General features: G+C 46.4%; 1 protein-coding gene across 2 annotated transcripts in view; it reads left to right on the top strand.

Moving 5' to 3' along the window:
- PLXNA1 (plexin A1) overlaps positions 1-16,072 on the top strand; it is a 330,066-nt gene that overhangs the window by 42,072 nt on the left and 271,922 nt on the right. The gene's annotated exons all lie outside the window — the stretch shown is intronic.

The raw sequence follows: 16,072 nt of genomic DNA, 5'->3' as shown, positions 1-16,072 counted from the left end.
CATGGCCAACAGTGGACTCTGGAAGGTCCAAAAGTGCTGTGATGTCCCGTACTGATTGGTTGGTGACATCCCACCACCAGACCCCGTTGTCAGCTCTACCCATCTGGTTTCTGTACTGGGATATGATGTGTGATCCTCTCCTTTATACCTAATGCTCACACATCACCGGACAGTACGGGATTGATGAGGGGGGCGCAATTCTTTTGTCAGCATACTGTATAACTTAAACCTTGCGTAGTGTAAAGTTCCCATAAACCACTGGCCTCCATCCAATGTCTCCAGCTGTCTGTAATCTACAATTCCCCATATGCCTTGACGTATTTATCCGTTCCTACATACTGGGAGTTGTAGATTTCTAACAGCTGGTTCCAAGATTGGAGACCACTGCCATGGACTAGACTGACATCTATAAATTGTAGTATGTGCTTTGCATCCACAAAATCTTAAGAACCTTATCGTACTTTCATGTATCATCCTGTAAGTCTGACATAAAATGTATGTCCGCTTTGGAGCAATTTTGAGGAAAATATTAGATGCATAAATGGCATTTTCCTTAAAAAAAAAATAAAAAAGGCCATGTAAACGGCATCTTTAAAGTGATGGAGAAATACAAATCTACTGAACCTCCCATCTCATCGGTAACTTCACTGCAGTGTTAAGGAAGACTCCCAAAGAAACTCAAGCATTATTTTATACCTGGTACAGAGCCTCTGGAGGCGGGGCATGAGCTTTGAATCCGTGTCATGCTCCGCCCCTCCATCCTGAGACTAGAAAACATTACCTATTTTGCTTGGTTTGCTTCTTTTCTTCTAAGGCAACTTTTACTGCTAGCAAATTGGTGGCCCACTGATAGATTGCATGGACGCTCTTGGGTGTCGGAGAATCTTGTTTGCAGTCCTGATAGTAATGTGGGGAATTGCTGACCAACAGCCTAGTGGGGATTTGACTGCTTGTTGGACAAACTCTTTGGAAGTTGTGGGAGTGAGGGGGTTCAACTCCTGGATTTATAGGGTGTCTGATAGTGGATCAGCTGGGCTTGAGGTTTGAGGTAGACCTGCAGCATGCTGTTACCGCAGCCTTCTATCTCCGCTCATGGCAAGTAACAGCTGTCTGACACGGTAAAGGGGAGTTTGTTCTGCAGGAGCTTTACGCTCGCAGATCTGATTTTGTTTTCAAACTAATTCAATATTGCCGACAAATGATGGAATTGTTACATGAGCGCTGGCAGAGCCGAGAGGACGAGCGGGAAAAGCCCTTGTACTCCAGGGGCAGACCTGGCACGCTGCGGCAGACTGGTTTAACATTAACCCTGTAAGAAATGCAGCCCTATCTCTCAAGCATTTTGGCTCCATTAGGCACCTAGAAGGGATTTTTATGACAGATTTTTTGGGGGATGAGGTAAAGGTGTCCACCAGCCAGTTGGATAAAGACCCCATTAAAAAAATCGTTTTTTGCAATCAAATCAACGATCTTAATGATTGACAGGTTTTTATCCCTAATGGTGGTGAGCATATATACTCTATAGCATATATATACTTGACTCTCATTCAGGTGGTACTGGGATTTTCCAGGGAATACCAGGACGTGGTACTATTTGGCAGCATGAAAGGCGCCTGCACTTGTCTTGCAGAAAAGCTCTGGCAAGAAAGATAATGCCCCTTTCCTCACCTAATACTTCTTAATAGCCAGTCATCTGGGTATATTGACGACGTCCTAAAATTAAAAGTCCCCAGTAAATAGAATTCCTTTAGTTGTCCTATTCTGTTAAGTTCTAACGGGCACTTTATCATATCATGGCAATCAATATGGCCATTACTAGGGCCCCACAGTTACTCCGCCTTCCCAGAAGGAAATTTTGGCAAATCTGCCCTGTAACTTGTGATAGATTCTTATTCCCGTATCTGAGCGTTATTGAGAACATTTACTGACCTGTAGCTGGCTGGCAAGACGTGTGAGAACTGCAGTGGCGGCCATATTGGTTGCCATCCATATTGTGTATTTTGTAGGGAGATGTAGACATTACTGAGGCTCATGTTTCCTCCTTTGTAAAATAGTATCTAATGCAGTTGTAATTGCTTTAGTATACACAGTAGGGCAATTCCAGCCCAGTGTTTCTACTCTTGCAATCTGGCGCTGGGACTGTAATAAAGAGACTTGTCCATGGTAACGAGTAGGGGTGGTGGAATGTGTCGGTGCCTTTACCTCGCGCCTGGGTTACATTGTGTGAGGTCTTACCCGCCAAATAGATACATGTGACAAAAGCTGCTGATTGTGTTCTGTAAACTGTTGTGTATATGGCACTAGCTTGTGCATATATAATGCACACTGATGCACAGAGAGCTAATTAACAGCAGGCCGCTGCGCTGCTTACACGAGCTTCCTCCATCTCGTTAATAAGATCAGCTTGTTTGGTTTTTGCTCCCTATGACTCGTCAGTGGGGAAGGGACATTCAGGGTTCCAGGTTTGGGATTAATCTCCCCCTGCTAGGACATCATTAGTGAGGTCTGTAGGATTTACCGAAAGCCGTGTGGCGCTTTCTCTCTCCTGGCACTAATTATCATTTATTAACTTTATGTTGTCACTCAGCGGGCTCCCCCTTGGGAAATTAGCTAAGGAAGGAATCTGCGGAGGGAAGGGAATAATCAGGAAGGCGGAAAGATGGGGGGGAATGGGAGCGCAGAATGCGGGCAGAAGACCCTCCTGTACAACTGCATCGAGCGAGACGTCGCTTTGCAGGTCACTTGGTAAATGTATGGCTTTTACAGCAAAGGGGGCGTCAATACTTAGTCAGTGGAATTGTACGTTTATGCCGCATTCCTAAAGACAGCCAGAGTCATTATCAGAACACAAACTAGACATGGCGGTATGTAGCATAGCGCCAGACATTTACAGTGGATGACTGCTAACATTCGCAGTTGTAAATTGCGCTTTCATCCTGCTGTTTTTGCTTACATATCGCGATCATTCCCGCTTATAGAGGAAAAAGACCCTCATGAGAACATTGTATGCTGTCCACTCACATAAGTTACTCAAATCCAAAATCCACTTTGACATGAATCTTCCTAATAGCTGTTCGCCCTTATTTACATCAATGCCCACGTATGCACTCACATAACTGCCACTATGCAGACCAGGGAGGATCCTTTTACACGGGCCAGTATCGGGAGTATCCAGATCGGCGCTAGTTTAACTGGCCTTTTACATGTGCCGTTTCTCTGAAAATAAGACCTAACCTGAAAATAAGCCATAGCAGGATTTTTAAGTGTCCAGGCAGCTATACATGTAAAAAAAATATTTTGGAGCAAAAATTAATATAAGACCCTGTCTTATTTTCAGGCAAACGCTGTAGATTGGTCAGACTATTGGTGGATGAACGATCCTTCATATGACCATTTGTCCGTCATTCGCTGTAATCTGTCAGCAGCGCATACGCTATCCCGCCATTCACACGGGGAGATATTCTGTCTAGCGGTTTAATCTTTTAGGATGCACAAAAAAAAAAATGTGACGAATGACTGCTTGTTCATTAACTGATTGCTGCCCTATTTATATGGGACATAGTTGGGTGAATGAGTGCGCTAAAGAATGCTCATTCACAAGCTTTCACCCATGTAAAAGGGTCTTAAGCATTAGAAAAACATGACTGCTTTCTTCCAAACACAGCGCCACCCTTTTCCGTGGGTTGTGTGTGGTATTGCATCTTGGCTCCTATTTTTTTCTGTGCAGCAATTACCACACACAACCCTATGGACAAGGGTGGCGCTGTGTTTGGAAGAGGGCAGCCATGCTTTTCTAACCCTGGACAGCCGTTTTAAAGGGGTTTTTATACACTCCCCTCGCAGGTCCGGCGCTGCATCTTACACATAATGTCACCCGGGCAGAAGCCCAGTGACGTCCCGTAAACCTATCACGTGGGCTTCTAGCGTTACAGAGCTCTGTAGAGACAAAATGGCGCATGATAACACAACACCAACATAGTGTTGAGTACTTGTTTGTTGCCCGTGTTTTCTACGGACTGTCCAGGAATTTCTGTGGGAGTGATTTCCTTTTCTGCAGGCTCTATCCCCCACTGCTATCAATGACCTTGGAAAACCCCCATTCAACTGTAGATAATCTCCACGACTGCATCACACCTGACAGGCATCTTCCGGGGACATGACGTCATCAGATTGTCTCAGTAGTACAGCCTCCGGCTATGGGCCTTTACTAGTAAACAATCCAGTATCAGTTTTAGGGCTTATTCCTACCATACTTTTGGTCTACGATGGATTAGACGGCCAGCACATGGACCATAATGGCCTACTGGGCTATTCATATATCCCTTTTCACATGGGTCAGTGGTCCGGGTGGAGTAAAAAAAAATTGCAGCGTGTCCTATTGTGGTCTGATTTCCTTAGGAGAGTAACCCATGTGGGAGCTTCGGATGATTCTGTGCGCCGCCCAGAGTTTTTCTTGGGCTCACCTGTGTGAATAAGGGCTTATTTGGATGGGTGTAAATGTCCTTGTGTGCAACTGAAAAAAATGATGACAAACTGAGGTAAAAAAATGGACCAAAAATCTGCGTGTCTGAATAAGCCCTTAGAAGTAAGATCTGGAGAATAGTCTGGGTTATGAGTCTGTCACAGGCTGCGAACCCCCACACCCCGCCCGGCACAGGATAGCGGTACCTGTGGATCGCAGAATTACCGTCTAGAACATTTTGTATGTTGGTCTGAATATATTTCTTGGGCTCCATGTTGACTTAGCGGGAAGCATAATGTATCTGTGTGCGGACTTGTCGTGGGGACGCGGGGGGAATTTAAACAAGACTGCAGGGCCGCGTCTGAAAGATATCCAGACGCATCCTTGTCTGCACAAAGGCCTAAGAGGAGGTGAGGGCGACATTCACGTTGCAGCATCTCGCACAGGCCCCCAATAATGTCAAGCAAGGGGGTAGAGTTGTGGCCTTTAAATGGCCAGAGGCTCCGCCCACCTTTGCAGCCTCTGCATTTTACTGCTTGAAAACTCTTCTAAAGCGTTGGACCACATGACCTGTTTCCTTACCGCCTCTGTCCTCGTGTCGGACGCTTGTCATGTCGCTCACTATATTGTGGAGATAAACGGTCTTAAACAGCCCCCACAGGAAAAACATGGGCGATATTTTTCATTATAAAGCAAAATCGCCCAGAAATGGGACATGCAGAAACTTTTTTTTCCACCTCGGACTGCCTGTCTAAGAAAAAAATCATCCATGTGGATTAAATCCTTTAAACCCATTGGTCATTTACACATGTGATATTTGACCACATTTTGATTGGCTACATATCATTCCCTGTGAATGCACCCTTAAAGGGGTTTTTCTAGTTTTGTTTAAACCTCCTGCTAAATGATTCACTGTGGTGCGACATGACTTGTGACATCCCCTACGCCTCCTGCAGGACAAGACCCATTACATCTACTCTTCTTAGAATAGGACAAGAATAGGACTTTCAGCGGTTTTTAAACTCGGACTGTTGGTCAGAGAAAAAGATCACTTGTGAAAGAACCAATCCAAATGATCAGGTCCTTTTCCAGTGTGAGTTCTGTCTGTCTCGGAATTGGACAGAACTCTTGCAGGAAAATCACCTGTGTGAAGACACCCTCAGAAGAATTAACGTTGATGAGAAATGCAAAACGAACGTGCATCTTTAGAGGGCCACTCCGGTGAGGTTTTATTCATTCACTATGTAGCTATTCCCCCCCCCCCCCCCCCAGTAAGTCGGCTAGTGTTACCTCCCTTCTGAGACCCCCAGACTCTTCCCCCTCAGATGGTCATGTGATCTCCGTTCTGACCAGCTCAGATCTACTTGGGGTTATGTGTTCCGTTTATAGTTAGTTTTTTCAGTCTGTGTGATGCTGTTACATGGACCCTACCACAGAAACTGCCTAGAGGGGGATACAGACTTTCCTGTCACAATTACTGAAGATGATCACACAAGAATAATAGAGAAGATCACAGCTCATCCTCCTGACTATATACTTAAGGACTTTAGCTGATTTAGGTGACTACAGAAGCTGGTGATGATTAAACTGTCAACACAGCAGGCAGAAATGGTATAGCCTCTAGCTAATGATGTGCTGATGCATCATGGGATTGATGTGAAAGTGAAACGAAAAAAACTCACCCTAAAGATGGTGGCTCATAAGCATCAGACAGGGGCTGCACTACTGGGAAGGGACTGCAATATACAGAGGAGACCTCCAGAGTGTTACAGGCAATCAGGTGAGGGGGCAGGGATAGAAATTTTTTTTTTTTTTGAAATGCAGACAAACATGCTGCCATGCAATAGCAGCCCAAACGAGGTTATTGGACCATTGAGTGATGCTCATGGAAGGCGCGTTGTTGCGATCCCTAATTGATTTTCTTAAAAACAGTATCACGGCAGGTATTCGTCGAGCGCTTTTTGGGTGGAGTTACATTTAAGGAGACCTTCCTGCACTCCTTTTGTCAACCTCTCAGCCCCCTGCGTTCCCCCACCTCCATGGCACAGAATCAGTATAAATGTTTAGCTCAAGAATCCCTAACGAGGCGGTTTGATTTTAATGAGCTAATTGTCAGTGTAATTATTTATTGACGGCGAGGAAGCGCTCGCTGCTGTGGAGGTTTTTCGCTGGTGTGCAGCTGTATTTGTCATTTCCCAGAGAGTTTGTTGAGACAAAGCAGGAAAGTAGTAAACAGCAGCAGCAGTCTTTTCATCTCTGTTACATGCAGGAAGCTGGGAGCCAGCGAGAAATTTAAAGGCACAAACTGAGCTGCCAAGTTCAGCTTGGAGAAGATGCTGCACATTCACTGCAGGTGATGCCAGGTGATGCATTTTGTCGAGTGCCAAGCATCAGCCTGACCTATTACTTTATTCTGGTTGTATGTACAATCCAGTGGCTGAATCTTCTGGAAGGATGACGACCATTTTTTTCCGAGATTCTGAAATGTGTTCAGAACATTTGTCGCCCCTGGTATTGCAGTTCTGCTACAGGGACCTTAAAGGGCTTGTACCACAGTTATAAGTTCTCCCCATCCACAGGGTAGGGGATAACTTGCTGATTGGTGGTAGTCTCACAGCTGAGACCCCCGCTAATGTTGAGTATAGGGGTCCCCTGTCCCCCGTTGTCCTCACTGCAGAGACTGAATGGAGAGCTGATCACACACGTGCGCTGCTGCCCCATCCAGAGCCGCACCTGCTCAGGTATTTCCGTCAGCCCTATTAAAATGAATGGAGCACTGACCGCATATGCTTAGCCAGTGCTTCATTTACAGTGATGTCACTGCATGGGCGTAGACGCGAACCCCCCATCCCCATACACCCCACCCCACAGTGACAGGAGAGCGGGGTACGAGAATCCTGTTTTTGAGATCAGTGAGTGTCCCAGCGATATGACCCCCACCGATTAGCAAGTTATTCCATATCACGTGGTTATCCTGTGGATAGGGCATAACTTCAAATTCTGGTTCAACCCCTTTTAAAGAGAGGTTCCCATCGTGTACAGTAATATATTGCTATTATGCACTGTCTGCTATCACTTCATGATTGGTGGAAGGCGGTCTCCTGGGACCCTAACAGACCTGAGAATAAAGTTTCCACAATGCTCATTCAGTGCTGTACCCCGTTCCAAGTTTGCCCTGCAGAATGGGCCTACCTGGCTGGGCAGGGAACCGCAGCCTGCCCATTTTTGTGGAGCAATACTTCTGGGCGCTGCTATGCAGGGAAAGATTATGAAGGGGACACAGTTTTCAAGAGGTTGGACCCACCTAGTGATATACTGTCACTTTGAGATGGAGTACCATTTCAATAGGGACGTGCTGCAGTACCACGCACAACCTATGGGCAGGTATGGGGCTGTTTTTGATAGACGGTATCCATGTTTTTCTAAATGCTGGACAATCCTTTTTTCAATTCCTTTTAAATTTTATATTCCTATCCTGTGAATATGTCATAAAAGTCCAGTTGGGAGTTGGGATCATTCCTTTTAAAGGGGTTGTCCGATTACAGGAAAAACCCTCTTCAATAGGGCTGCCTGCATTCAAATAATAAACTGAGATATACTTATGCCTCAAGGATCCAGCACTGCAGTTCCGCTGTGGTCCCAGTGGTTGCGGTCACAGATGATGTCACAGGAAATCGGGTGACCGCTGTAGCCAATGAGAGGCTGCAGTATTACGTTGCCTTGAGAACAAGCGATGACTCTGTGGCTTCTCATTGGCGGCAGTGGTCACTTGATTTCAAAGGACATCATCTGTCACAGCAATCAATGGGATCACAGCGGGACTGCAGCGCTGGATGCCGGCGTCTGCACAGGGTTAAGTATGTCAGTTTATTTTAAAGTGGGTTCGTTTAGAAGTAGGGTTGTCTTGTAACTAAAAACTCCTTTAATAATTTGGAGCTGTTAGTGAGCACTCTTGTCTACGGGCAACAAACCTGGTGTTACGTCCTGATAATGAATGCAGGGTTGTCACAGTCCCCTCTTGAGCTACATGAACATTTTTTCTGATTGTTGATCTCTGAAGTCGTTAATGAGAACTCGGCATGTTAATATTTCTTTTTGTGTACTCTCCTGCGTTTGTCTTTTTCTATATTTGTAGTTAGCGCATTGAACTTTGATGTTAACCCTTTGGCATTGCCCAATCTCTCTGCTCCCCTGCCGCGTAGTCGCATTCCCCAAAACTCTTTGAACTGCCAGTCAGGGGGCCGATGGGAGCCGTGGTTGTTGTGGCAACATCTATCATCCCTTGGTGGCAGTGATATAAAGTGATTTCACGGATCACCGCACCTCCCAGCTCCCTACTCTATTCCTGCCATCCCCTTTTAACGCCGACTGGATGAGCTTGTGTCGCTTGGAGGCTTTGCTGGAGCAGGAGCACTGCAGAATATTAACTCATCTCTGAGTGGAACTGCGGGGTTTTGGAGGAGTGGAGAGGTGTGCGAGCCGTGATAACATGCCATATGTGGCCCATGAGGTCCTCGGTGATGAACCTTTTGTGGCATGAGTAGTCCCCAGTTACCTCCTAATTGCCTTGAAGTGTAGAGATTCTTGATCCAAGGGCCCCAGTGCAAAACAAGTTTGAGTCCCTTCTGACAGCAACTTTGCCACCTTTGACTGCGGTATTATGTATGGCACAAGATAGTCTGGAGTCCTTGTCGCTTACTACTTCCATCTTTCCTCATGTGGCAAAAGGCCCTTTTTGCCCCCTCTGACTTGAGGGTCCTTGCGCAGTTATGGCCTCTGCACCTGTGTACTTAGTACATATGGACTCTTGGCCATGCCTACTATGTGTGGCCAGCTGGGATTTTTGTTCTATTTGATTTTAGGATTTAGGTTATAACCTGATGATGTCATTATGATGATGTCACTGCTAGCAGCCATAATTACCTGTATACTAATACAAAGATACACAAGGGTGAGTTTAGATACCACTTTCCAACAGCATGCAGACAGGAAAATTGCTATATGACTGAATCATACGTGGTGTCATTAGTAACTTGTAAGCCGGTGTGATGCACTACACGTATCAGCGGGACTGGCACCCTTTGTATGCCTACTACTTAGTGGTATGTGGTTGGTGTGCGAGTGGCCATTCATCAGTATCTTGCACCTGTGCCGCTCCGCCATATAGCATTCTGCCTGGAAGTGGTGTATACCTGCCTTTGTGTATATCTTTGTTTTAGTATATAGGTAAATAGGGATGTTTGAGTTCATTTTTCCTCTGCAGTGATATGTCTGCAACCTGATGTCATGGTGATGATGCATTGATTAGTGTCTACATGGAGCCATGCTGATCTTCCAGGCCGAACCCCCTGCATTGGTCACTGCGGTGCTGATTTATGAAGCAGTGTCTGGTGACGGCATCTGCCAGCCCCTTCCCTACGCGAGTGCCAGTATTAATACAGTCACAGAGCACTTAATGGCAAGATGGATCTGTGGACCGGTGCCAGGCATGGTGTAGTTTCCGTCCCCTCCTCCCTGTCTGCAGCGTTAGCACATCATGAAAAGAAAGGCGTCTGTCCCATTTCTGTAACACATCGCCCTTCCCTTAAAGGGGCATTTGAAATGGTATTGAGGACCATAAACCACTTCTCCTGATTGGTTTGTAGGTCTCACTGATCCCATAATAAGATATATTCATGTAACTTCCCTCTTAGTACTTCAGTATGTCAGAGGGATCCACAGCGCTGTCCATCCTGAGCTTCCTGCTTCATGAATGTCTTCAGAATTACAGGACTGGGATAATCCTGCACTCAGAGCAGGTGGAAAGAGGCAATTTATATCTTATTTGGGAGTCTATGGAAAGTGTGACCCCAATGGGCAGTATAGGGGCTTCATAAGTGGTTGTCGCCAAGCGGTGATTCGGGGTTTCATATTTGCAGGATTTTTAGACGTGCACTACACTGACAGAAGTACCGGAACGCACACAGAAGGGGATGAAATTGGATTTTATTCCAATTTTTCATCTGCTGGTGGGCCGCCTTTGGCCTCAATGACTGCAGTAACCCTCCTAGGCCACTTTCCACCAGATTCCCATAGATGTGTGGAGGGATTTGTCTCCATTCCTGCAGGAGAGCTTCACACAGTAATGTGGGGATGATGGGCGTGATGGGCGTGCACGGATACGGCAGTCTAGTTCACCCCACTCAATGGAATTGAAATCTGGACTTTGGGCTGGCCAATGAAGTTTGCAGACGTTCTGTCAGTCTACGAGGTCTCCCTGAACGTGGCTGCACCGCACACACCAGATGGCTTCCATCTCCCAATAACATGGTCAACAGTGGACTCTGGAAGGTCCAAAAGTGCTGCGATGTCTGGTACTGATTGGTTGGTGACATCCCACCACCAGACCCCGTTGTCCGCTCTACCCATGGGGGCATCTGATGGTTTCTGTCCTGGGATATACATCTGTGATCCTCTCCTTTATACCTAAAGGTCTCATTCACACGACTCTTTGCCTGAAACACTGTGTGCATTCCGCAGCGTTTTGCCGCCTATCCCTGTGTATGGCAGCGCTTGTACTTTAAGCGTGACGGCGCATCTCACGCACGCTGTCATGCACACTGTGACTAATAAATTTTTTGTTCTTTCTTAAATTCCCTGTTCTGTCTCATAGCAGTGTTGTGAATGAAACGCCGCACATACGCAATGTACAGTGTTTGATATGCAACCCATAAAGAACAGTAGGGCTGCATGCGTTTAATACGCGCTAAAATAGAACACGTGTTCTCTTTTACGCACATCTTAGCCTTTAATGTGTATGCGCTAATGTGAATGCAACAATGTAAATCAATATAGATTCATTGGCTCCATTTACTGCGTACTACTTGCGCATAATACGCGGTTAACTTGCCCTCATGGGAATGAGCTCTTAGGCTGACACATCCGATTTGCAGATCGAATGCTCCTGACAGCGCAGGATTGGTGGGGGACCAATACGCATTTGTCATCATAGTGTATATGTATTAATTATAGTGGGAAACGTTGGCTATTCTCGTCCTGCCACATCAGGGATTTACTGTACTGCAATGCATCGATCTGGAAGCTGAGTAAATGGCGTTGCGAGGGACAGTGCCATCCCTATTGGCAGGCAGTGTTGACATTTCTCCCTCTGGCCAAAGTGCTTCATTATCAGCACTTTTACTGTGTGCTCTGATCCGCAGATACAAATTATATCCTCACTGCAGAGTATTGCAGTGCTACATATTATTATTTATCTGCTGTCTCACAAGCCGCGTTCCTTGCTTCCCCCCCTGATAAAGCCCCCTCTGCTCCCCCCTCCCCGGTTGCACCTGCCAGATAGCCCTTTGTTCCATGCAAAAAAAAAAGTCTGGGAACAAGTAGGCCGCTGCAACCTGGCACTGCGCTGCGCTGCTGCAGCCATGATAAATATTAGCCAAGCCGGCAGGCAGAGCAGCTGGGCAGAGTTGGACTGGCTCATCCGGAGGAATAAAGGGAGAGTAAATCCTGAATGGTTTAACCCTTACTGAATTTGTAGTAATCGTGTCTGCGCAACATTAATTGGTTTACAATTTGTTGTTGTGCGATGAGGATAATGAAAAAATATAGGGCGCACCTGATGACTGGCGCACCTGGCAGCCCGCAGTGGAATCCAGACCTTACCCCGGCCGGTCACCGCGCATACCTTGTATATTCTGTGATGATCACGGATTTGCGCAATTCAAACCCGGCCGTGTAAGACCGGCCTACTGCGTCTGCATGTGACCCCATAATTACATCCTAAAACAGATACATATCCAAGACCCGAACCCTAGGCTACTGGCCCCTAAACTAATACAGACCCCAAACCCGCTAAACTAAGGGCTCCCTTAATACGGGACGGCTGTTGGGTGCTAATGTGCCTGAAAGTCGTCGCAGCGATAATGGCTCCGCTGTTCTCTCAAAGGAATGATCATTGCTCAGTGAATGGAGGGCATCACTTCCACCCGCCTGCCTCAGTTCACAGTAAACAGGCCGTCATTCGTAGATAAACACCAGCCGAGCGGCGTTTATTTTTTACGTACGCCCGCCTAAATTGAGCAATAAGCAAATGAATTAGTGTTCGTCCAGTCGCTAAACGATTCTCATTCAGACTGCTGCGATCCTCCAAGAATCGGAATGATGGGTCCGTGTAGAAAGGCCCTAATATCAAGAGCGGACCCCAATACAGAACAGAAACCTCAGACAACGTAGGACCCCCGGCCCTCAACCATCAGGCCACATTCACACAGAGTTCTATTGGCGTGGAATCCGAGCCAGAATTTACCTCCATTGCACGGCTGGTGGCGTTAGTGCAAATCCGCATCGAACGCACGTGGGTTAAAAACTAAGGATCTGATTTTGATTTCTGTCGTAGATTACGGGTCAAATCTGCTCGGATTTTGCCCATGTGAACAAGGCCTTACCAATCCCCTCCGCCCCGTCTAGACAAGACTGATACGGACTCCAGACCAGACTCTTCTTTAGGTCAGGCTCAAACGACCGTATGGTAAAACACTGCGTAAAAATCGTGTGTAGAGCTGCGTATCACCGCGATTGGGATCTCGTATCCCTGTGCACGACAGCGTATCTCATGCACTGGCTACCTGATTTTTCTTAATTTTTTTTTCCTTTTCTACTTGCCTTGTTTTGTTTCCTAGCAATGTGTGTAAAATGCCGCGCATTCGCAACGTAACTGCGTATGTACAGCATTTTCATTCACGCACGTACAGAACAATTGGGCTCTATTGCTCGTTATACGTGGTAAAATAGAACATGCTGCGTTCTGTTGTTATGCGTGTGTTATATGTAATGAATAGGGATGAGCGAGTATACTCGCTAAGGGACTACTCGCTCGAGTAATGTGCTTTAGCCGAGTATCTCCCTGCTCGTCCCTGAAGATTCGGGAGCCGCTGCGGCTGACAGGTGAGTTGCGACGGGGAGCGGGCGGGAGAGAGGGAGAAAAATATCTCCCCTCCGTTCCTGCCCGCTCTCCCCCGCAGCTCCCCGCCCCGCGCCGGCCCCCGAATCTTTCGGGACGAGCAGGGAGATACTCGGCTAAAGCACGTTACTCGAGCGAGTAGTGCCTTAGCGAGTATACTCGCTCATCCCTAGTAATGAATACACGCAAGTGTGAATGGTTTAATGAAAATCAATGTACTTTCATTGACTCCAATCATCACAAATTATGCGGGTGTCAAACGCGATGCAATGTGTGAGCCCGGCCTTAGGGTGTATTTAAGCGGTTAAGATGCGTTTTAAAACTGCATTGATAAACCATCTGTGACTTTGGCGCGGTTTTCAGTGCAGCTGCATTGTGTTTTTTTTTTTCTTACCACAACTGCATCAAGTAATGCTACAACGGTGTGATTTTTTTTTTTCTTTTTTTTTCTTTTTATGGGATTTTACTGCACCTCAACGGCACAGTTACTGCCATAGACATCCTCCCGACATCGGCGCTGTACCCGCATGTTGTGTGCGACATCGCCTGGTAGCAAATATGACTGCTGCAATGAGGGGAGTAGTGAGGGCGCAGTCTACGGGGCACTTGAAGCTTTTCCAGGGCCTTCTCTGATGTTTTCGGAGCGTTGGCTGTGGTGGTGATGCTGTTGCCGTTCAGGGCTTCGGGGGAGCCGGGTGACAACCATGGTGGGAACTGTAATTGTCCCCGCATGACTTGGACCATGTGTTTGAATTGCATATTCAGATGTGTTGCTTTTTTATTTTAACCTAAACACCTGCCATCTGCCCCTTCCCCGCTGACGCTCCCTGCGTCTGAACGCCTCGCTGCCTCCCTTTATTGCAGGGATATATTGTTTAAGAAGAGGGAAAACAAATCCAGCTCGTGATTAGTGCGTCTTTGTTGAGCCTTTAATTTCTCTTCATATTGAGGGAGCGGAGCTTTGAACTTTTGGCGCAGGTGTTAAACAAGTCATAGATGCCCAAATTAACTCTTGACATGACTAGGAGATTATTTGGAAGCACATTTCTTTGTTTTTTATTGTGGATACATGCGAGCGCCAATTTATCAGTACTGCCCCAAAGTAAGACGGGATAAGAGTGGAGCAGGCGGGCAGCAGAATGGAGCGCTCTGCGTGATACACTTGGCGTAACTTTGATGTTTTTCACATGACACACGTGTGTTTTCCATCTGTAATACAGTCAAGTGTCCCGGCCTGACTGAAATCAGAGCATCGCTATTATGCTTTAAGTCCGGTTCCGGTCACGATGGGACGCTCATCCGTATTACAGACCCTGCCGGGATACGCTCTTGTGTTACAAATCTTAAAGGGATGTTCCATCTCAGACAAACATGGCCGTGCTCGGAGTACCGCTCTGTACATTTGGGTCAAGAGGGCAAAAACGGCATAACACGGCAAGTTACGCTGATTCACTAACTCAAGAACTGTGAGAATTGCGCAGAATCCCCGACCTTTCCGCAAATCAGACGGCTTTCGTTGACTTCAATGGAAGCCGTCCTCAAGAATGGAGCGTGCTGCATTTTTTTTCAGCTGCAAACATATTTGCTGTAGAATCCGGAGGCGAATGCCCACGCCAGATTCCACAATGCAAATCCGCCCGTGCGCAGGCGGCCTAAAGCTGACTTGCTGCATTCAGCGGTAGAAAGCATGGTGTGTGAATGGAGAGTGTTGGTGTACAACGGGGACATTAACGTACACTTGTAGTGTGATTTGCATAGCGAATGCTATCAACGACGTTGCTACATTTGTTTTCTCAGAAACGGTAAGCACATTGTCTGACGTGGCCGTTGTGCGAATTTCATCTCGTTTGGAGCTGTGAGGGTGCAGTGCAGATGCTGCCAATCAGCTCGTTTGTTTTAATTTCCGGAGGGCCTCTGAAAAATGAGAGCCGGCTTGTGATTGGTTGTTATGGGGCAGCTATTCCCTTGCTCTAGGGATTCGATATGTTGCTCATAGCAACCAGCTCAGCTTTTACTGTGGAAAAATAAAAGCAGCGCTGTGATTGGTTGCCCTGAGCAACACATCCATTTTTTTTAATGAGGCTCATTGAATGAACTTTATTTACAAAAATCACAGGTAGTTTTCCTCAGCGCCACCATCTTTGCTCATGACAGAAAAGCCTTGCTGTAAATTAGTGGTCACTTAGGAAGCCATTAATTGAGCTGCTCGTTTTCTTCCTGCTCCAGTTTTTACTTCATTATGTCCTTCTGCTATGGAGAAATGGGCAAATGCATATTTAGAGGGAAATGACTATTTTATTACGTACCCTGGGTTTCCTATCTGTAAGCCAATTTCAGATCTCTACGGGGAGCCATTGTGGCACTAAAATGGCTGATATAATTATTAGTTTACAGACAGATCACTAACGGGGTTAATTCTGCTGGAAATTTTACATCATCAGCTACATTTACTTAACGCCTTTTCTGGATTGCTGCGCGGTTTCTTCAGAGTTTAGACTCTAAGTCATTTTAAAGGGGATGCGCCAAATATCAAACTTGACTCTGCTACATCTATCTTTTTTTATGGGCCATCCACGGAATAAAGAGCATTTCCTGTTTGTCGGGTATTATAATGGCTGCACAATATGTCACATGACAGTCGCATCTTTGAAAGG

Source organism: Eleutherodactylus coqui, chromosome 3 (genome assembly GCF_035609145.1).
Source record: "Eleutherodactylus coqui strain aEleCoq1 chromosome 3, aEleCoq1.hap1, whole genome shotgun sequence".
NCBI lineage: Eukaryota > Metazoa > Chordata > Amphibia > Anura > Eleutherodactylidae > Eleutherodactylus > Eleutherodactylus coqui.
Note: the sequence above shows the minus strand (reverse complement) of the source record. Positions and strands in the feature narration are given on the sequence as shown.